At 43.2% G+C, this 23,708-nt stretch overlaps 1 protein-coding gene across 2 annotated transcripts in view; it reads right to left on the reverse strand.

Annotated features, from left to right (window-relative positions):
• The window catches only part of nrip1b (nuclear receptor interacting protein 1b), a 40,627-nt gene extending 34,541 nt beyond the window's left edge, over positions 1-6,086 (reverse strand). For both annotated transcript variants that reach the window (XM_084074978.1, XM_084074977.1), the window contains exon 1: positions 5,793-6,086. The gene's annotated coding sequence lies outside the window, so the exon portion shown is untranslated. The remainder of the gene's footprint in view (positions 1-5,792) is intronic.
• Between the last annotated feature and the right edge of the window lie 17,622 nt (positions 6,087-23,708).

Consider the following 23,708-nt stretch of genomic DNA (forward strand, 5'->3'; position numbering starts at 1 on the left):
TCATGCAAATCCATGTTTACAATGATCCTCCTCGGGAAGAATGACTGCATTATCTTAGTCCTGGTTATGCACATCTCCAGGTGACAGGAATTAGCACTGCTATAATACCCAAACAATGCATAAAGTGTAATTATAATGTCCATGTCAAATAATATTGATATTAATTAACAGCCAATTAACAGCTCCACAGTCCACAAATAGAGTGAAAACTTATTGTAAACGTTGTTTACGGCCCTCACACCTACGCCGCACAACCGATCCTACTATGTCTGAGTCACAGTGTCGGGGGCTTTGTCAGAGTACCCGTTGTACCCGTCCTTCTGTGTACCTTTTGTGCCCATATATGGAGATATCTGTATCTGTCAGTCCTTGTCCCTTTATGCCCATATATGGAGATCCCTGATGTCATAAGTTTATGCCCATATATTGGAATGCCCATATGCGATTCTGGACAACTGGATATCCGAACTACTCAACGGCAGACACCGCACTCCCTCAAGTCCTTGCTGCTGCGTCGGCCGAGTTTGAAGTCGGTCTGTCCCATATGCACATGATGACCATATATGGGGATAGCAGTCGGATCTGTGGCTCTGGACAACCGGATCTCTGTATATGTCAGTCTTTGTCCCTTTTATGCCAATATATGGAGATTGTTGATGTCGCCAGTATATGCCCATATATGGGCATGCCCCCTTTTGAGCCCATATATGGAGCTGACTGATTTGTTTGCCGCTGATGCCATGACAACACCTTGAGGTTGGACAACACACTCCATATTTTGGTGTAGCTGCACCATAGAGGTATAATATAACTAGAGGGCGTAACGCGTCGTGAGCATGCGCACAAACGGGAGATGCACGTGCAGAAGCATTTAAGTGCATTCTCAGGTTTGACCACCAGGCTTGGCCGCTTCACTGTTCTACCGTGGTTCTGGGGGCTTGAGCTGCACTCGACATCCATTAGCCAATTTTGAAATAGGAAGGATTCACACGGTGGCTATTTTGCTCTTACGTCATACTCAGGTGGGGTGGGTGGATGTGCCCCCCACCCCCAGTATGACGTAACAGAAAAAAGGCCAATGTGTGAATATGGTCAAGTCCCGTTAAACAATGCAAACTCCCACACTCTCACATAATAATACAGGCTGAGTCTGGCATCTACAAGTGTCTGTCCTTGTTCCTTTTGCAGTCCGCCCCTACTGTCACTCACTGACATTGGCCTGCTTGTGGTGAGGCAGAGAGCTTCCACTCATCTCAACTGCAGCAACCTGGCAGCACACTCGCCACAATGGCGAAGAACCCTTCCTACTGCACCTCTACAGCCTGGGGGCAGCAGCTCTGCTACAGGACAGAGAGAGAGTGAGAGAGAGGATAGAGATGAGAGGAAGAGAGTCAGTTCCACTCCTCTCCTCTATCTGTGACCACACCAACCCAGCCAGGAGGACAGTCACCTCCTCTCTCATCACTCGGGAGGCCTACTGCATCCACAGCACATCTCCTTAGCTGTTACTTAACACATCAAGAGGAGAGTGAACAGTCGGACTGGTAGGCCCGTGTCTTAGTACAAGGTGGCTCTGTGCTCCCTCTCTGCTCTGCTCCATTGATCGGCACAGTTAGGCCTCACAGCTGTTGTTTTGGCTGATGCTTCGTGTTGGTGACGTGCATTTGTGCAATTTATCTGGCCTGCAACACCCCTTCTCTCTTTTTCTTGCTTGCTCTGTCAATTTGTGAGTGATTTCAGCTATATCTTCAAATAATTCACAGCAATTGCAATCAGTGATGATCAGTTACAGGTGATAATTGAAGGGCCTGTCATTGCAAACCAAGGCCAAGGTGAGGTCGGGGGGGGGGGGGGGGGGGGTCTGAAGTGAGGGTGAAGGGTCATTCAACAGACGAGCTCTGGCCAGCAGCTCGGACACTGCCATGGAGGCCTCCATCTTTCTTTCTTCCTTCCAGTCATCCTAACTTGCATCGAGGAGCATTAGCTGTAAAGATGCATTTAGCCATTCCTGCTTTGTCATCAAAATGAGTCTCACTGACTTTGCTGTGGTTGCTGTTCATGATAGACGTACTGGTCTAATAGTCTAAGAGTGGAGACAATGATGTATCAGATTACCTCAGCTACTAACTTTTATACAGATTATGCAATAGGAATACATAAAATTTACTATCCAAATCTTGTTTCACAATGTCACAAAAATCTGCAGTTAGGTCTCGTCTTGTTGAAGACAAGTTTTGTTGTCCTCTGGCACTTTAATACAATACAATTTAAGAATATTCTAAAGAAGCATAGTTAAAGTGCCAAAGAAAAAGTGAGTGGTATGAAATTTCACATGTTCTCTCTGTTTGCAGTTAACCCATTCAGAATTGGCTCTATGCACTGTACAGTCCATGAGCATTGCCTTTTTTTTTTAGCAATTAGTTAACTTTAGAACTTTTTTTAAGATACGTTTGGTTAATTTTTTTGCCTTTATTGACAGTGGAAAGGGATAGGAAATGTACAGGGATGACATTCAGCAATGGCCCAGCCGGCCGAGAATCGAACTGGGGACTCCCTGATCAGTGCATTGCGTCCATACATTCAGCTATCTGGTCGCCTCAAGTGTAGCACTAGTTTAAAATGTTATTTTAGTCTTGATTCGTTTCTTTTTTTTGTTTGTTTACAAGTTGAGTTGTGTGCCGGTGTCGCATGACTAAAATAGCTGATCTACAAGCTCAAAACATGTTGCAGAGTGACCCATTGTGAGCACAACCTAAATTATATGCGCAACCATTTACCTGTATAAATCGGGCATTACCTGTCAATATTTTACACTATCACAGTTAAATTAACATTGATAAAGATGATGACTTTCAGAAGAAGATGAAGATGATGAAGAAATGAAAAAACAATTCAAAGTTCAAAGTAAAATGTTTAAAATGTGTTCAATATTCAAAATTCAATGTTTAAACATTGCTGCCCTTATGGTTCAAGGGTCAGAGGCCAAAACGTAGTTTGGTGTTAAACGGCCACAGGTAAAAAAAAAAAAAAAAAAAGGCTTTGGGTGAGATTTCCTTTCTGCCAAGTTTGGGAACTATAGCTGTCTGAGACCCAGATACTTTCAGGGTGAAAAAAGATAAAAGGAAAGAATAATCCTAACAAATAGGATAAGGTTCCAGCAGCTTTGCTGCTTGGACAACCTATACAAAGATATTTTTTTCTGTCTAGTCATTGTTGTTTGATCTTCACCGTGACATGTCATGGAATACATGTATAGGCTAATTATCTGCACAAAATGACCAACTATAGTGGATGTATAATAAAATACTTAGGCCTACCAGAAACATAAAACAATCACAGAGACAACCTTGTGGCAAGAAGGTCCCTGATCTAAGTTGTTGGAGTGGATGAAGATCAATGGGCATAAAGTGAAAAGAAATGTGATTCTATCCCTCAACACCTGCCATCATAATTCTCTCCATTGCTCTATTTATGAAACAAGCTGTCCTACACCTGTTTTGCTAGGCTACCATAGTGGTGGTGGTAATCCCAATTCCCTACTGTACATGTACATAATCAACACAGTAGTAAAATCACAAGTCCAAAATGAGAGTAACATTTAATTTTGATCAAATATAGCCAAGTGATATAATGTCAAAATCTTGATGTATTTCTCTAGACTTTTCCCTACTGAAAATATGATTTTGGTGTGTGAATACTCAACACATATGAACCAAGAAGCATCTGGACTAAACCAACACACATGCACACGCACACGCACCACACGCACACGCACACGCACACACACACACACACACACACACACACACACACACACACACACACAATTTTCATATAGCTGCAATGCTGTTTGGTGGGCAGATAAGATTTGTTGTTATGAAAATGTAGCCAGTGGATAGGAGAGTGGAGTACAGAGTCCAGTCCTGTGACTATTCAGCAGACACGGCATCATTTGCATTTGGCCATTTGAATGTCCTCTGATTCTGTTGCAGGCTACTGCACATCACTCACCAGCAGCTCCCTAGATAATTGCAGATGGCTCAGACAAGTCAAGCCTCATCCAATACAGAAGCTCACTGGACTGGAGTAGAGAGTACAGTAGGTTAGCCAGGCCGCTAGCACAAAGGTGCTTTTCAAGTGCAACATCATGGCTGGGCTATGCATGTGGAGGTTTTAGTTATCTATGGCAACAGAGAACGTGCTGAGCTACCTTGAACATCTTGTGCAAGTTCAGGTCAAATAATTAAGCAGCTTAAACACTCGACAAAAGAAAGGCTAAAAGGCAGACCCCCAAACACTGACAGTGTTTTAGGATAAGACTTTATAGAAGTTTGACTTTTCACTACATAGCCAGGCAGTCTAATCCACAAAGGTTCTTTGAAACATAATACAGTCGGGTGTAGTCTTTAAATGAGATGGCAAGTGTTGTTGATGAAGTTTTCATAACTAGACTGTGTGTGTGTGCACATGAACCAACAGTTGCCCTACTACTCCTCCATAACTCCTTGAAAACTCTGGCCCCTGACCTTTCTCCTCTACACTGACCCAGGGTCAAATTAAGCAACAGGACATCTAATGATAACTTGGTGCCTACAAAAAGGTCTTTAAAGTGCATGCCCCCTAGCCATTCAGCTACAGGAAGCTTTGAAGTCTGAACAATGAACCATATCAGAAAGGATGGCAACTTGTCAGACAAAACAACTCCAACCAACCACATTATGGTCTATATACACTGAACCATCACCACTCCCCAAACGTTCACACTGTAGTAGTACAGTACAGGGGGCTTATGGCATTCCATTGGTGTTGCACAAGTTGAACTTGTGGGACAAGCCATACAAAATAAGTTAAATGAAAGTGTGTATTAATGAGGCACCAATGAAACCAGATTAATAGTTGGAGTGGGTATGAGAGCAACAAGCATTCTAACAATTCGTGTAGTTTTCACCAACGTTTACAATAATCAATAGTTATGAGGGGTTAATGTCGCTGTATCCTGAATGGGCTACAATATGTAACAAAGGCGGTGTTTCCAGCCTACAACCACAACCCACTGTACTTCATACTAAATGCAACGTTAAAGACTCAGGACACTGTATTTATCCCAAAAGCCATTGCATGTTACTCTACTGTACATTGTTAGACTATAAACACTATAGCCAATATCATCATATCAAATTATAACCGCTGACATGACGGCCATACATACATGCAATGTGCAATGTTTATAAACACACAACATTATAACAACTGATGTGTTCTGTGCGTTTTCACATGGTTAGAAAGGTAAGGAGTGCAGACAATAGCCCGTTTACAACATTATCAGGCTTGTTCTATTTCATTCAAAGACATGGTTATATATTATGCTAGCGGTCCATCGATAGAACGGTGAGCCGAACTGTATGACATGAATCATAGCGAATGTTGTTTAAAGATGACCATAACGCCGGGATATTATAGCTAATTATCTGGATATAGGATTGTGCTTTGAGGAAAGACGGTGTATTTCAAAAATACTTTGTATGTATGCTCTCCCTTTTCTAAAATAGAAGCCATCATGTCACATCAGCCTCGGTTGATTTATACCGACTTCTTTATGCAGCGTTTTCACCGCTATCACATATGCGCCTCTATACTCGACACACTGACATCCTTTTATATCCCCTAAAACACGCTATGATCTAGTATAATCCTTGATACTCGTCCCATAATGGCCACCCGTGTATTTCGACCAGCTCATAACAATAATGTCATTGAACATGTACATGTATCTATTGGGCACGTAGTCCTACCTGCGTTATGTCTACCCCGCTGGCAGGCGGCAGACCCTCAGTCAACCGGAGAGGCGGCGCATCATTATTCTATTCCAACGGTTTTAGTCTCAATACAAAAAAGGTCGCATTTGTCTTGGTGGTGGGTTTGGTGTAAAAAAAAATGGCGAGGCTATTCGTTTCTTTAAAAAAAAATAGTCCAATATACGCCTCGGATTTTCGACTATGTGATGATCGAGGTGATCTGATCAGGATCCGCGACCTAGTAGTCGAGTCTATCGGAATTGTTTATTCTCGGAATCCCCTCGCTGTGGAGAGAACTCAGCAGAGGCAACACTCCTCCTCTCTCTGTGTCGCTGACACCACCCTTAAAGGAACAATCCTTCATAATCCTGGGCTACTTTCACCCACAAACTATCATAGGAATAGGTTAATAATATCACACGTATAACTTTGTTAGACATGTAAGTGTAATGATAAACTTATTATTGAAAACGTAGCCCATCTAAAAATGTTTTTAACACAGTTTAAGTTCTGTGATAGCCCTACACAATTCCAGTGAGAAAATGTACTAGATGACCAAAGTTTAAAAATAATAATATTATTGTTATTCTTTTTTCCCCTGTTTTGCCTTGTGAGATTATTTTATATTGACCACTGTATAATACCAAGATGAACAGTTTAAACCTAGCAAATTCAAGAGAAAGAGGTTCTCATTCAAATTCCTGATGAACTAGACTTAGTTCATACTTAGGCAGATTTTGAAAAGAAAATGTGAATTAACTTAATAAAAAGTCATTGCGCACTGGGCAGTCAACCATAAATGCAAAAACAAAAGTACAATTTTCAAAATTCTGTTTTATTTCAGTATAACAGTGAAACAGTAGGGGGAGTGAAATCTCTGTAGTGCCCTTGAACAAGGCACTGAACCCCATCTAGTCTGGATTAGCACAGGGTCCAGTGATAAAGAATAGTATAGCCAATTCTGTATAGCCTACTAAGTACTTCCCAGATGTGCTTGTCTGTAACTAAATCAATATGAAACTGGGTACTGTTAAAAAAAGAAGAGCAAGGTTGCTCGTCAGTTTACACAGGGTACTTGAAGATACATTCAAACTTAACATCCAGATAAATGGTTTCCTTTTAAGTCCTTTAAATTGGTATCTTTTCTGTCATTTCTGTCCTGAAAATGTTCAAAATAGCTAGTGCACCCATATTACCTTGCAGACTAAAGCCTTGTTGTAAAATGACAATATTTAAATGAGACTTTAGGGTCTGGTCTGTGTAGTCTAAACTACACCGTTTGTGAACTGATATTCTCTGACTTGCTATGTTTTTGAACATCTCATCTCAATCTGTGATATTACAATCGAATGGCCTGCAGCCCTTAATCTTAGGATGGCCTTGAACAAAATGTCTCTGAGGACCAGGGGAACATAAAGTCTTCTCATGAATAAGAACACAACAACATAACCTACTTCTGCCCTGTCCCTCTCTGTTTTCCTTTTGGAATAGAGTGCGCCCCCCCCCCCCCCCCCCCCCCCCAACTATCAAATCATGTGGTGTTATTGGCTACTCGTATTCAGCTCAGTGGAAACTGTCTTCTAACCTTCCGTAACCCCGCCAAAGTGTTTAAACCACTGTATACAACAAAGTATAAAATAGGGCTTAAGTGGTTAAACAGTAATTTAGTTCATCAACATGTAAAGTGGAGAGCACTTTACAAGGTTAACGTTCACTACAGGACATGAACTTAATTTAGCATTACAGCAGTCAAAATATAGGTCTGACCAAAGTCCCTACCAAAGTGATATTCATAAAAGAGATCTTTACGGCTTCTATTGTTGATTATGCATTTACTGTATAGAGATGTTATGTACTGTACAGTGTTTACAAGTTAATTATTTTGTTTCCACGCCCCCTCACACACCTACCTCTATTTAAACACATACCACACACACTGGCACATGACACTTCGCATACGAAGACTGAACACTCAAATATATGCACACTGTGTAAATGTGCATACATACTGTACATGTCAAATGCCCTACTTTGTCATACAAGAGTAATACACAAAAGTAGCGAAAATAGCCGATCAACAAGTTCACAACACGTTGCATGAACTTGTAGATCAGCTATTTTCACAACTTTTGAGAGTTTTTGAAAGTCAAAATGAAAGTGGTAAAGTTTGTCTGTTGGTATTATACATATTGAACGAATGAAAAGTATTTTCAGTTTGTGACTAAATTATAATACAAATGCACACATAAGAAAAGTTATGGATTGGACACACAAGGTTTCTGCCTGGCAGCGATGATGTATAACAATAGAAATCTTGAATATTTTGCATTAACATCAGCCTTAAGTTAGACAGGCATACAGGCTCAGCAATTTAAATGGCATCTCACCTTGTAACCTCTGACCTGCAATGACCTTTCATCTCTGAACTTTGACCTCTAATGCCACATAAATGGAGATACAATATCCTCCCATTCATTCCTCCCCCAACCAGAAAACCCTGAACTTTGCCCCCAAGCTTTTCACAGAAATGTGGTTCAGAGAACTCTGACCTTTGACCTTAAGTATGGACAGATTGTGGCTCTTTTCTCTGGGGTAAAGAAATAAAGTCTGTCTCCTTTACAACTGTTTGTAAGAACTGTGTTTTGAAGAATGTATTTTTTTTGTTGTTATTATTGTGAATTATGTCAAACTGAGTTGGTGGCTGGTGTCACAGGGGCAGGGCTAGCATAAAAGACAGGGTGAAAGAAGAAGAAAGTGTGGCACATTTAAAAGGGCATGTTAACAAGCATTTAAAAGTCATTGTAATTGCACTTTGATATTTTACAAGGCAGACCTTTTAACAGTCCTGTTAACAAAGTGCCTTATTAAACAAGGTAAAATAATGGTATATTGGGGTTTTTGAGTGTGACATTATCTCTGAGACATGTAAAAACAAATACCCAAAAAATAATAATAACAATATCAAATTACTTTTGTTTGTTTAATTATATGGTTTGAAAGACAAAAAAACAACAACATAGTAATTCACATACTCATTCAGAATTTTATTTCATCCAGTAACAAATTAGCATCAGAGACATACAGGTGAATATGAGGCTAGAAAACCAATGTCAAAATGACAAATAGTTTAGTTAACAAGCACAGCCATTTCCAAGCTCAGTCCAAATTAAACTCTTTCATCCACATAATAATGCTTGAAAATAGCCTATTCAACTGTGATTCACCTTTCATATCTGAACAAGTTCAGTGGACGGTTACTGGGCCAGATTATCATCTGAATCTTTTGATGGGAAATGCAGGAGATTTTCTTTTTTTTTCTCCATCCCATGGAATTAAGTAATCTAACCCCAGCCACCCCTAAAAGAGCATTTTATGCATTTTCATTCAATGGCAGATTTCAAGGTAAGAAATACATGGAAAACATATGAATGCCAGGGCAAGGGTCAGCTCTGCCGCGTCAGTCTCTCAGCCGTGCAGTGCAAACAGAGGAGAGTTTAGATTCAGACGCCTGATTGTCTCAGAGGGAGGGAGCCAGAGTGTCAGCAGACATTAACCCTCCACCTTTGACCTTTCCTCCCCAATTCCAGCCACACTGTGTCCCAAGGTTTGAAGGGGGGGGGGGGGGGGGGGGGGGCAGGTGTAAGCTGTGATAGGAGGGACTGTTGGAAGTCGCACCATACTGTAACCTTTGAACTGGATTGGCTGTGACATTCCCCATTATGTAGAGCGTTGGTTAAGGGTTTACTATAATGATTATGACACAGCAAGGTAGCTGCAACCTAAACAATGAACTGAAAAATATTTATATTTGGACCAAAGGTTAAGTAATTACATGTGTGCATGTAGTGTCCCTATTTTGGGCATCTAACTAAAGAAAAATGAATGACAAACCACTTTCAACCTATTGTATAGTATATAGTAGTATTTTGGGAATATCATAATAGAAAAATGAATGACAATTATTACAATTTGTTTACTTATTAACTTTGTTTACTTTAACCACTTTCAACCTGCTGTCCCTATTTTGGGCATGTCACTAAAGAATGAATGATAATTTAAATACATTACAATAAATACATTTAAATTGTGAAAATAGCCGCTCACCTACAAGCTCACGACGTGTCCCATCGTGACGCGTGCTGACATGTCGTGAGCTTATAGATCAGCTTGTTTCTCTATTTTGTCGTACGGCAACGTATATAGGGATTACGTTGTTAAACCCTATCAAGTTGTTAAGCCTAAATGACAAAATTACAATGAACAGATCAACATTTATTTTTGAATAATTTAACTCGATTTTGACAAATAAGAAATGGCCTGGCTTACTGTATCCATACATTAAACCCAAGAAAGTGCCATCTTTTGTCACACCCAACAAGGCCTTGTGATGAGTGGATTACTCATTAACCTTTTTATTGGTGCAACAAATGGAGCGCAGGAAAGAGAAGGGTTGACCTCTGTTCAAAATAAACAGACAAGAATGATATAACACTGGACGAAGACACGTACACTCAAAAGCCATCTCAGTAGTCTCATTAAATATGCCACTTTGTCCTTGAAGTATAAATGATTCATACGGATGAACTTGTATCTGTGATAGACATTTTTAGCGAGAATCATCACAGCATAATGAGGTACTGTGTGTAGAGACTACAGAGATGGAGAATATACTTCACCTGAAATTATTGTGACTGCAGTAAAGTTAATTACTTCTGACATAGTATTGTCTCTGTATAATGATCCTAACACACACAGACACACACACACACACACACACACACACACACACACACACACACACACACACACACACACACACACACACACACACACACACACACACACACACACACACACACACACACACACACACACACACACACACACACACACAGGTATTTCTGGGGAGCATGTAAAAAATGTACAATATCTAGACGACTACATCACTGGGCGACAACGGCGAGTTGAATGAGGTCATCATGTGATGCTCAGAACTCAGTTTTCTGAGGAACGGAGCTTCTGACAGATGATACCATGGTCAGTGTCCAGGTATGTCAGTCTTATTTTCTACAGCAGTGCTCTCTGTTTTGTTTCGCCGTGTTGTGTTTCTCTAGAGTGTTAATGATCTGACGGAAAGGCTCCATGCTTCGCTCAGTGCTCTGTGAGGGGATATCATGATGTTGAGCTCACAATGGAGATGGTGTCTCCTTTCCCATTGAACAGTTCCTTCCCTCTGGTACTGGCATGGAAAAAGAACAAGCTTCATAAAGACCTCTGTTTATAAAAAAAAAGAAAGAAAAACTCACGCAAACAAAAACAAAAAATGCGCCAAGGCCCTCTTCCCATTTGAAGTTGTTTATTAAATGTGTAACAGAACTACTGGACAATTACATGTGTGTGTACATCATCAGCCCCAACCGCACGCAACCTGTAAAATTCTGGGCAACAATCAAAAGTAGACCAGCAGAACTAGGCCGTTAATACAAAGACTTCAGTTATTATCAACACTGTCCGTTTCATCCCCATTTTTGCACTTTACTCGGCAAAGCAAGGATTCTGTCTGTGAAATCAATTGTTCGGCTGCTGACAGCAGAGGGAATGTTTAAATCTCTCGGAGCCTGTCCTCGTATCCCCTGCTTAGCCCATACGGGGTGCATACATGCGCTCCCGAAGCAGAGAATCAAGTGGAATTTTGGAGTTGTTTTGGGATAACTGTCAAAGAAAAACAGGTCACTGCCTAATTATGTTGGCGTGTCGGAGTATTTGTTTAGACCGATGTAGCCTACGGTGTTCGTGAGTGCGTCGTGTGAATAGTAACTCAAGCAGGCCTAGGCTGGCTGCTGTGTGGGCGAGCTGCCTCATGTCCCCTGTACATGCACTGGCCCTGCATCTTGTTGACCTACTTGATGCTTTGACTAATCCCCGACGATTCTGCGGGTGGTCTGGGAGGAGCTCCTCTCCAGTTTCCTCTGCATTTGAATATCAGATGGCAAAGGCGGGGCCTCAAGAAAAAACATCTTTGAGCTGCCAAGGGATTTGACTGGAACGCCTGCCAACACAACACGCAATGTTTTTTTTAGTGCTCCTCTCCTCTCCCCTACCCTCCCTTCTCTCTCTCTCTCTCTCTAAACAATCCTCTGCCACCCCCCACCCTCCTCCATTGCTCCCTATTCTCTTGCTCGTGGTCCTTTGAGAGAACAAGCCCTTGTCTTGTCATTTCAACACCTACTCTATCAGACGCGTCCTCTTTCACCTATTTGTTAGACTTAAAAGGCAGACATATTTTTTTCTCCCCCACCTTCTCATCTCAGGTTTGATATTTACGCCTCGATTCAAAGCGTGACAAAACAACACGTGACATGTAATTTTACCCTGTGTTTGTGTGTGTGCAAGTTCGTGAACGTGCATCTTTGTCTTTGTGGCCTTTGCTTGTGTCTATGCGTGGTTTCTAATCTTAATTTCCCCCCCTTTTTTATTTCCCCCATTTCCTCCCAGGGTTAGTCGTTTTACCAATTCCCAGTTTTTCCTTTCACGTATAGTTCCTGCCAACTGCCAACCAAAACAGTTGGTCATATGAGAGTATGTAGACAAGCACATGTCTCCAACGATGCACATGAAGTCGCCAGCCACTTCTTTTCTCCTGACAGTGAGGCGTTTCTGGATGGCATGCATAGAAAAACACTATCCGTCTTAGTTCTGCAAATATCAATGTTTTTTGTTGAAAATCAAGGACACTCAGCAAGCAACGTAGTCATACAAGAAAATATAGATGAGGTTTAAGGAATTTCCTCACACATAGTTCCGGTCACATAGCAATTTACCCCTTTCCAGCCCTATTGATACTGGTATATCAGATTACACATAGAAGAGGTGTTTTATCAATGACACACAACTGACACGCAGTCCTCTTCTTGTGTGAGGTTTTATTACTTATGTTTGGGTGATCCAATTACTCTTTCACCTTGTGGTTTATGACTCCTCCAACCCACTCACTCAGTCAGTATAGGCCATTTGCAAGTATAATGAGCCAGATAGACCATCAGTGCATTATGCTGTAAAAGACCTATGGATGATGTTACCAGTGTCTGAAACTTATGTATGGATAAGCAGCATTTTAGCAGCATTGTCCTGGAAGCTGGCATCATCAGTTTCCGATACAGCAGTAGGAATATGCTATATATACTATATATATGTGCCTGGGCGAAATTCAGGTATAAATTCTGGGTACACAGTAAAATGTGTCCATTTGTAACTCTCCGTAACTCTATTACTATTATTATCTAGTTATATGAGCATTGGGGGATTTTACTGTGTAGGAAGCTACCTTTTTTGCTGGCTGTTTTACATTATGTACATGCTGCTTTGTTTGACTGTGGGTCTGATGGGAGGACACAGTGGGGGCTGAGCTAAAGAGTCAAATATCAGGGACAGAGGCACCTTACCATTGCTGCTGCACTCTCTCTCTCTCTCGCTAATACAAACACACACACGCACGCGCGCACACATGCACACAGAAGTGGTATAGTGAGGATAGGACACAGTGAAAACACAGCTCAGTGTCCCTGGGCCCTCGTCCTTCCTCCACCCATCCACCAGCAGCCGTTCCCACGGGGCCGTTAACATTCTATTGACCCTGCTCACTCATTATCAGATCAGCATGGAACACACTGGGGCACTTTAACCCGCTCAACGCACGCACGCACACTCTCACGTGCATGCACGCACGCACACACACACACACACACACACACACACACACACACACACACACACACACACACACACACACACGAGCATGTACTGTAAGAGAACATACATTCGTACACACACACCCACCCACCCACCCACCCACCCACACACACACACACCCACACCCACACACACACACACACACACACACACACACACACACACACACACACACACACACACACACACACACACACAGAGTGGCGATAACTCTGTTCTCAGACATCATTTTTGCCCAGTGCTTCTTAGTGATACCACTCCCCCCTCCTCCCCCTGCTTCCCCCCTCCTCCTCCCCCTCCTCCTCCATCTCCCAGCACCTCCCAGTAGGACACTATGCTTGCTCCAGTGATCAGTCAGTGTTGTGTTTTTACACAGCCCTCCACCAGGTACCATCTCCTCCACAGATGCTGGCTGGCAGGTCCCAGGGGACCACCGCTGCTAAGCAGCATCTCCAGCGATTGTCAGTAAACGTGTTGACATAAATGCAGTGTGGCTACTAATGAGCTGCCAGACAGCAAAACCACCGTCTGTTTCCTTAAGGCCTGTCAATATGAGTGCAGGATGATTTTTAGCTCATTACACTGAAATGGTAAGAAACAATATACATTCATTTGAGGGGGTCCATTCCTCTGCATTTGATATCACCCCTCTGGTGGTTGTTTTCATCGCCATTGGGGGCATATTTCATCCCTTCTTCTGGTCAGACTGAATTAAACAGATGCCTTGGTCAGACTGAATTAAACAGATGCCTTTCCTTAGTGTGCTATGTCTGATAATATCACACTATAGACAAATGTGCATAATGTGAACCACATTAACCCTGGCACCCCAATTGTCTGCCCCCCCCCCCCCCCCCCCCTCCGACTAGAGGTTTCAAAATGTCCCATTGTCTTTTCATTGTTTTTAAAATAGCAAAAGTAGCACATCTACAAGCTCACAGCACATCACAATGCAACAAGCTTGAATATCACTTTACAAGTGTATCAGGCTATACTGTATAGGACTTGTGGGTGGTTAAAAACACCCACAAGTTAGTTTTTTAACAAATGGAACCCTGAGCAGGGCATGCCGGGGGACAAAATGTGAAAGACTTTAGAGGGCAGTGTGGGCATGTGGAGACTGCGATGGTGGGTTCCAGTAATTGAAATTCATGACAGGTGCCATGTAGTATGATACTCCTGTAGAGACACAAAGCCTGTACATCTAATGTTTATTGATAGCAAAGCCTACATAGGCTGTTATTATTTTCAAGGCAATATGTGCAGGCTTAGTTTTCAGCATGTCCGTGCGTGCGTCCGTGCGCACGCGCGTGTGTACGTGAACGTGGCCCGAGTGTTTGTTTGTGTCACACAAAAAACAGATTAGTGAAAACACTGAGGTAAAATAAGCAGCCTGACCTTGCTCTGAAACTGAAAGGCAATCCTCTGAATGATCCGCGGGTCAGTAGCTTTGTCCTTCAGACAGTTAAAGTCTATCCTTCTCATCCCCCCACCCCGCCCCCTCCCTCGTCCCTCTCTGTCTTTCTACATCTCTCTCTCTCTCTCTCTCTCCCTCCCTCTTCCTCCCGTCCCTCTGCCTTTCTCAGTCTGCTTCCTCATCTATTTCCCTCTCTCACTCCCTTCCTTCCTCTACTCTTAACAGTCGCCTTCTCATTAAATGTCTTTATATTTCTCCACATGAAAAAAACCCAACCCAAAACAAATAAAAAGCAATTCTTCTACTCTTCTCTTGTTTTCCTTTCGGAGATGTCAAAAAAAGGAGAGGAAGAAGTCTACCTACGGCGTGCCGTCTTTTTGTGTCTGCTCTTTGAACGTGGCCGTTTGTGTTATTAAAAGACATGATTGTTCGCCACGACAAGCTGTGACAGCCCTGATGTGGCTGATCCACCTGCACACGTCCTCAAAGGCAGACGAACACACACAAACGCACCAGCAGGCAGTGTCTACTCCCACATCAAGCCCCCCCAACACACACACACACACACACACACAATCTTGTATCACTATACTTGTGAGGACATCAAAACATTTTACCGTAAGCATAAAGCCGAAAAATATCAGATCTGCAAGCTCACAACAAGCTTGTGATCTTGTAGATCTGCAATTTTACGGTGGCCGACACCGGCACGCAACTCGGTATAAATCAGGCCTAACTCCAACATCTAACCCCTAAACCTAACCTCTAAATGAAATCATAACCCTAACCCCAACCTGAATAAATCTTTTCCTAATTGTATAGGCCTAAATCAAAAATTCAGACTCCTCACAATGTCTATTTCTTTAATTCTACTATACTTGCGGGGACATATAGTATAGTAATACACGCACACACCACACACACACATACGTGCACACACAACTCTTTGAGCTGTGAAGCGTTTGACGCTAAAGAACGTAACCAAAGCATGTTGCCAGGTGAGAGCAGGCTACCCCCTTGATGTATAGGATGTCTCCAGAGCTGCTGCATTCACTGAAAATTACAAGTGTGTCAGCAAGTTCCAGATGTCAGTTATGCAATGTCTAATTACAGCAAGGTACAACACAACGCTGTGTGTTGTTGGTGGCGTGCGTATATACGTGTTTGTGCGCATATGCACTTTTATGTGTCAACTCCTTGGAGATTCAGGTTTCACATGTGTTAAGGAAATGGATTCATGTGGCACTGCGTTTGAAGGCTGGCATGTGTGTGCGTGTAAGTACTTCAGTTGGGCTGTGTTTGAACATTTATTTGTATGCCTGCTACTGTGTTATTGTTTGCCTTTGTGTTATTGCGTGTGTGTGTGTGTGTGTGTGTGTGTGTGTGTGTGTGTGTGTGTGTGTGTGTGTGTGTGTGTGTGTGTGTGTGTGTGTAGTGAGAGTACCAACTGCTGGTGATCTGGATGGTGTTGTCATTGTCACTAATCTACCACTGTAGCTGAGCTGCCGCAGCAGCAGCTCACACCAATCACCCGCTATATGATTGGTGCTTTCCACCGAGACCCTGGTTCACACGAGGGGCAAACACATATACACTACCAGAGGATTTAACAAAGCATCTGGGGGTTAACCGGGGTGAGTAAGTCAGTCAGAGGTTAATCTCCACAACACCGTGGAATATTAACACACCTAATGGGGCGTACTGTTTACACAAACAACCTAGATACCGATATTAGATACAGTTGCAGTGCGTAGTATACTGTAAGCTGGTATTACTTCAGCTGACTTGTGCCTGAGTGATGTGAGTGTGACAGCCGTTGGTTGGAAACAAAACACTGTAATTATCAAACCCCGGACACCTGCACAGGCACTGACAGCGCGCCACACGTTCAAAATGTCCATGCAGATTTCCTGTAATTGGTAATTGACACTAGTGACTTTATCTTAGAATTAAATGACTGGCTTCAGCCCCTGTGTCCCTGAGCCTGCCATGACTCCAGTGCACAGGTTTCTTTTTCTAACCCTGACCTTTAGCTGAATAGCCCTGTGTGGACTGTGTACTACTGCAAAGTGCATCCATCATGCTGAAATGCAAGACAAGAGAGGGGGGAAATAACAGTGAGGAATATGTATTACTACTAATGGAGAATGTGTTGGACGGTATACGATATCACACACACAAAGGACACCACAGATGTGAGGAACAGTTGATATCTCTTGGGCTATACTGTATGCTAGCTAAGGCTAGCATGCGACGTTGATTACTACAGGTTGACAGTGACGTTGGACATATAAATAGAGCAGTGTCTGCTGTTATGTTAAGAATGGCTATCCCGTTATTAGCACATGCACCCACCCACCCACCCAGCGCAAACCCGCGTAACCTTTGTGAATTATTTAGTTTATTGACCTCTGCGGGGATTTAATATGAAGGTCGTTTCCTGCTGGCAGAGCGAGAGCCGGCGGGGTCCTCAGGTGACATGGGCAAGGTCACCCGTCTCCCTCCAGTTAATAATATATTTGTCACACGCAGCGTGTTAGCCCCCGACGCAGCGCTACTCCCTTCCACTTGATTAGTGCAACCAATAAGGACTGCCAAAGATAATAAAGTAGACATTGGCTTAAGGAGATGTGTCAAATGTCTACAGCAAACTCTCTCTGTACGGCACTGATTTATACGTAGCTGCGCGATGGTGTTGCGCACCAAAAAATGCAGATCTACAAGCTCACAACGTGTCGCACCCGCGACACGTTGTGGGCTTGTAGATCTGCTATTTCTGGCGCGCACCACCGGCGCACAGCCAAGTACAAATCAGGCATATCTCTCTCGCTCACACACACACACACACACGCACACGCACACACACACACACACACACACACACACACACACACACACACACACGGATATGCATGCACAGTGACACACACACTCACGCGCGCACGCACAAATTCACACCCTCTCTCTCTCCCCCCTCCTCCTCCTCCTCCTCCTCTGTTCTTGTTTTATTGTTTCCCAGATGAAGGTTAAAGGGAGATGCTGAACAGACAGAACAGCCTAAGGGGCCTTGGAGGGGGGCTCTGCCTGCCTGCCTGCCTCTGCCGTGGCGAGGCAGGCAGGCAGGCAGCAGCAGCGTGGGTAGGCGTCGGGCCCTGACAACAGCTCGGCAGCCCCTGCCCCGCGGTACTGGAGGTGTGTCAGAGGGGGCAGAGAGGGGTGAGATGGCGGCGCCACCGGGGCAAGAGGGCAACGCAAGCAACCCACACAGGGGGCAGCAGAGGGCCACTGCTTCCTGTCCGAGCCGTCACTGATAATAATCAGGAAGAGCTATAGCACCTTATTAGCACTGCCATTTGGCCACTGCAGAATAGTGCCTTAAAGCAATGGCCAGATGAATTATGGGAGAAAGGCAAAATGCATTATGGCAGCGGTAGCAAATATTTTGCGGTACAGTGTAGTAATTAAGTTTGTGGGGATAGAGAGGCCAGTGAAGGAGGCTTTAAATCTTTGGGGGCAATCAGAACTTAAGTGCTGCATTATTGATTTGATTGTATGAAGGCTGGTGATAATAGAGGATGTATGAAGCCAGGCTATGACAGACAGACAGATCATCATGGTACAGTACAGTGGAGGAGCTGCTGCAGTGAGGAGCTGCTGTCTCCTGTTTGTCCTCTCACTCACTGGACTAGTTTGTGTGAGGAGGTCATTGCAAGGTGAGTCTGACACTCATATATAGTCAGCACAACAGGAGATAACATTAACCATAGCAAGGTCTACAAGCTCACAACACATCACAATGCAATTTCTATTTTTGACAATTTGTGAACATTTTCATCTATAACGACATGCCCAAAATACTCCAGGGTTAACGTGGTTAACGTCACCCACCCAGCGGCATTACTCTGATCATGTCATCATATGGAATATAAGCATCGAAATGCTTTGACATTAATTATAAAAGAGAGACAGAGAGAGAGATAGGAAGATAACTTAATTAATGAACTTACTCTCAGGCCAAACAGCCACCCGCATGCAACGCCTAAGACAAGAATCCTTGTAGGAATAAGTTCATATTAGAGTGCGTCAGTGGTTACTGATAAAGCTGACATCATCCCAAATTAAACAGAGGAGAGAGGTAAGATGGGAGGTGGAATGTGCCAGAGCATTAGCATGATCTATGATTCCACTCTGGAAGGACACAGTACATTTTCATTAAATGAATAGATTTGTTGAGTCTATTAATGACCTTCTATTCTAGACCCTTTTCTCTATTATCTGAACTACCCACCATCCATAACCTGGCTGATTCCTATCTATAAATCATTGTTCCTGTTCCATCTTTTCTCTATCGTGACAATTAGGCTCAATACCAGAATTCATGTTTGCTAAATCCAGATTAACTCACCCCACCACTGTATCTATAGAATAGGTGAAGGGGATTAATGAATACAATGCTCTCCATTATAAATTATTTGGGACTGTCTTAGTGTCGGGCAGCATTAACATTAGTAGGAAGGTTTAATCGCTGCAGATACTTCTAATGCTCATGGCTATAAGCTTTTAGAGAGATGATTGCACTTTAATTGACCCTGACACAATAAAAGAATAAGCCAACATTAAAACTACTATTGCTGTTTTTGCATGCTTTCGTCCTTTCCCCTATCAGCGTGTCACCAGCAGTGCTACATTGAAGGATTGAGTAAACATTTACATGAGTACAGTATATGCCACATCGTAAACATGTTGTGTGCATGTGTGTGTAACATTTGCATGTGCACGCAGCTGTGGGGGGTCTCGTCTACGGGGGCCCTTGGCAGCAGGATGGCGAGGTCACCAGTGCAGACACTATTCATTAAGGTGGACTCCAGCAGAACTCTAGGGTAAGGTCTCCACTTCCAAAGTAACTCGGCAGCTCAGAGCTCATTTGCAACCAGACAAGCCTATTGTAACAGCAAATAAAACAATATTGATTTTGCAAGTGGCAACGAGGCTGTGCAACTTATTGATCAGGATCAAGCACTTATCACTCTCCAGACCCAGAGTGTGCCAATGTTAAGCGCAGTTCTCAGGTCTTAATTACGACAGTGGCCTTTACATGGTTCCTGGCCTAATGATGCTCCAATAATACTGCCACGTTTGACCTTCCCTATCGGCGTTTTGGAGAAGGAAGTATAGGATCATCTTCTGCACTCAATGTTTACAGTTCAATACGATATTGAATATCTTTGATATTGAACAAGACTGAGTCATGCTTATCTTAAATATAAAGCATGCTCATTAGTTACTCTTTTATGTCACTTTTATGTAAAGCTGTGATAGGTACAGTAGTGTTGACGGTCACAAACAATGGTGTTTGTTACACATCTCAGCCTTGTTTTGGATTGTTGAAACCTGGGAAAATGTCCCTCCATCTCACCGTCTTGATGAGACAAAGCAGCCTGGAGGTACCAAAGACTTAGAGAAATGCATTCTAAGCAGCAAAGACATGGTAATCAAAATAAAAACAAACAAATTATCCTTCACCTGACACTTAGCAGCTGCAAATCCAGAACCACGGTCGACCATGCTAATGACATATCTCTTGTATATACAATTGTGTTATTTTTGCCCTGGAGGTGAAAAGTGTTTTTTCCCCCTTTTAAATCAGAGAAATGTCATGCTGTCTGAAATACGTACTGCATTATGAAAAGAAGCCATCCAAATCTCATGAATATATTTACTCAGCTCCACCAGGTCGCCAGACCTTGATAAGACCATGGAATATACAAACACACCGCAACCGCATGCACAACCAGCCATAAAGTGCATTGAGCAGAACATATTCCTTAATAAGGCAATGTATTAGGCATGCTTAAGATGTTCCTTACGGCATATTCCACATGACGGCAGTGGGCTTTCATCTTCCTTTTGTTTCACTGCTTGAGCTTTTTTTTATGAACGGCACAATATGTTTGGATAAAACAAGATTAGGCCTCTGTGAAGGGGTTCTTAGAAGAGTGCTTCTAGAATGTGCAAGGGATCTTGGTCGTAGATTAATAGGGTAAGAGCATTGCAACTCCAGGCCCTGCTGTCAATCGCTGAAGCCTGGTACTAGGTCAATCAATGGGTCTTTCCTTCTCTCTCTCTCTCTCTCTCTCTCTCTCTCTCTCTCTCTCTCTCTCTCTCTCTCTCTCTCTCTCTCTCTCTCTCTCTCTCTCTCTCTCTCCATTCAGTGATCTTCTCAGATCAGTGGAGGAGGGAGGAAAATCAATGGAGTAAAGTAATCACTTGGCGGAAGATACAGGGGAGGCCTGAGGCCCGCCTGGCTACCTGAGTTCCATTTCACGCATCAGCAGCTGCAACACAAACACACAGTACCACCCTGTACTTCCATCTTAAGCAACACAAGCAGCCTGACGCTCCATACCTCTGTGACCTATTCCTCCCCAGAGGAAACTCCTCGATTACACTGCAGCACACCACCACCACTGTCTACCCACCAGCCCGCTATCGATCCGCAGTCCTACACACGCCCCTGACTGGACCAGCCGTGCCACGTCTCCAAAACATCAAGCGATTGCACACACCAGCCTCCTCCGTCTCTCTCTCTCTCTCTCTCCCTCTCTCTGGCTGCTGACATCATCAGCTAATGTACATGGGACTATGTCATGCCGAGTCCATACGGCTTGTGTTCAATAATGCAATGGTTTTACAGCTCTGTCTACAAAATGGTGCAGTGATCCATTTAATAAATTAAACAAAATGGCTCCACGTGAAATGAGTCATCACACATTCAGTTCATCACGCTCTGGTAAATCTGTGACACTATAGCACAAATTCAATTAATATACCTCCTTTTTCTCCCTGTGTTTTTTTCTCATACGCACAGAGGCTGCTCAACATCTGGCCCCGCTGTCTCTGACATTTGGAGGAGTTCCCCCTTTTGTTAACACACCATGGGGCAACCAATACCTTTGGCTGAGTCGAGAAGACAGTGGGTGGAGGGTCACAGTGGGTGGCAGAGGAGGAATCATGGATGAGTATTTGTTTAACAATTATAAAATGCAAATCACTTTACAATGAGGCACTGCTGTATTAACAAAGAACCAGGGGACAGGTCAGAGTTGTAAAGCAGGGCTTCTCAAAGTGGGGTCCAGGGACCCCCAGGGGTCCTTGAGGGGATTCCAGGGGGTCCCCAGCAACATTTGTCAAAAATAGCAAATCTACAAGCTCACAACGTGTTGCGACGTGGTGCGAGCTTGTAGATCCTCTAATTTCTTGGATTTAATGTTTGCACATTATGTCAAATAAAGCAGATTGTGAGAACTAATTATGTTAACCACAGAATCAACTTTTCTTCAGTACAGAATCAACTTCTATAAAGGTAGGCTAGGAGCTTTCTGGGCTCTATGTTTCGCGCTGGTGAAATGTTGTGCTTACCATGGTGCTTTACAAGGCTGTTTTGGCAATAGTGTATGGTGCATAGTCAGGTGCTATGGTAACTGCGAGGACCAGGGCTAATAAACTGTGTTGAGTAAATGTTTGTATTAACTGGCTGTCTGCAGTTTTTATGGGTGTTTTTTTAAATAGTTTCATCTGTCAATTTTGCCAGTTTTCAAAGTTGGCTGGTCTTGTTTTTCTATTGCGCTCTTGTTAAGGTTATTTTTCTGGTGGATAATTGCAATCGATATGGTGAGGTTCTGAGTGAATGCTGGCAATATGTATTGCCATTAACCATAATAACCCTATTGTTTTATTTCACAACGAGTTGCATCGTCAAACTTTGAGAGCTTGTCTTGTAGTCGATCTGATATTTAGTAGATATAGTACCAGTTTTTGAAAATGTCAGCCTATAAGGGACGTCTGGTTGAAAGTGACCAAGGAGTTCTTCAGCCTGTGGGCCCTGATGATGAGGACAGGACAGGTGGACATCTCTGCTGCAGCGCTGCATGTCTGCTGCTGTCAGCACAGAGCAACTTGACTGAACAATACGCCACAACATGCTGCCAACGCTGTCAGGCGCTCTACCGAACGCCGTCGGCCTCAAGGCCAAGACCCAGGGACGTCGACAGTGGTGAGATAACTCAACGGCAATCTCTAGTCCCCCCCCCGCCCCTCCTTGGCTTATAGGCAGAATATGTTCCCGAGTGGCGCAGGGTCACCCTGATCTGTGATGACTGTACTCCTCCTCCTCCCTCATTCTCCTCTCCTCTCCTTGTCTGTGTTTTTTTGTGATGTTATCTTTTCACTCTCCTCCCACTCACTGCTGTTCTCTGAAGCTGTCTTGGAGATGAACGCCTCATTGTTTTTGTCCTTGCATTGCTTTCTAAAACTACGTGGCTGGTCGGGGTGTTAAACAGTTTCACACTCCGCCTGACCCGCTCCTTTTAGAGGAGGGTTGACATTGTCAACATTTACATTATATGCAATTTCACAATCATGATGTTTGTTTCAGAATTGATCATTATTTCTTTTTTTCTTCTCTTGGACAATTCCCACCCAAATCATAAGTTGTTTTCAGTCTTTAGCAAAACGAACACATAACTAAATTTGCATGCCTTGCCGGAAGTACAGCTTGATGACTGAATAACATGAAACAATTAAATTATAACGTGAACTAGGCCGCATCTGGGTAACCTGGTCATTTTGTAAAAGTAACTACATGCGCAGTTATAGAACTATTATGGCTGCGGTACACCACACAGAAGGTAATGCTTTTACTGACAAGAAATCACCTGTCATTCGCCTAACAGTAGTTACCTGTTATC

The sequence above is a fragment of the Gymnoscopelus microlampas genome, assembly GCF_963454915.1.
Source record: "Gymnoscopelus microlampas genome assembly, chromosome: 12".
Taxonomy (NCBI): Eukaryota; Metazoa; Chordata; class Actinopteri; order Myctophiformes; family Myctophidae; genus Gymnoscopelus; species Gymnoscopelus microlampas.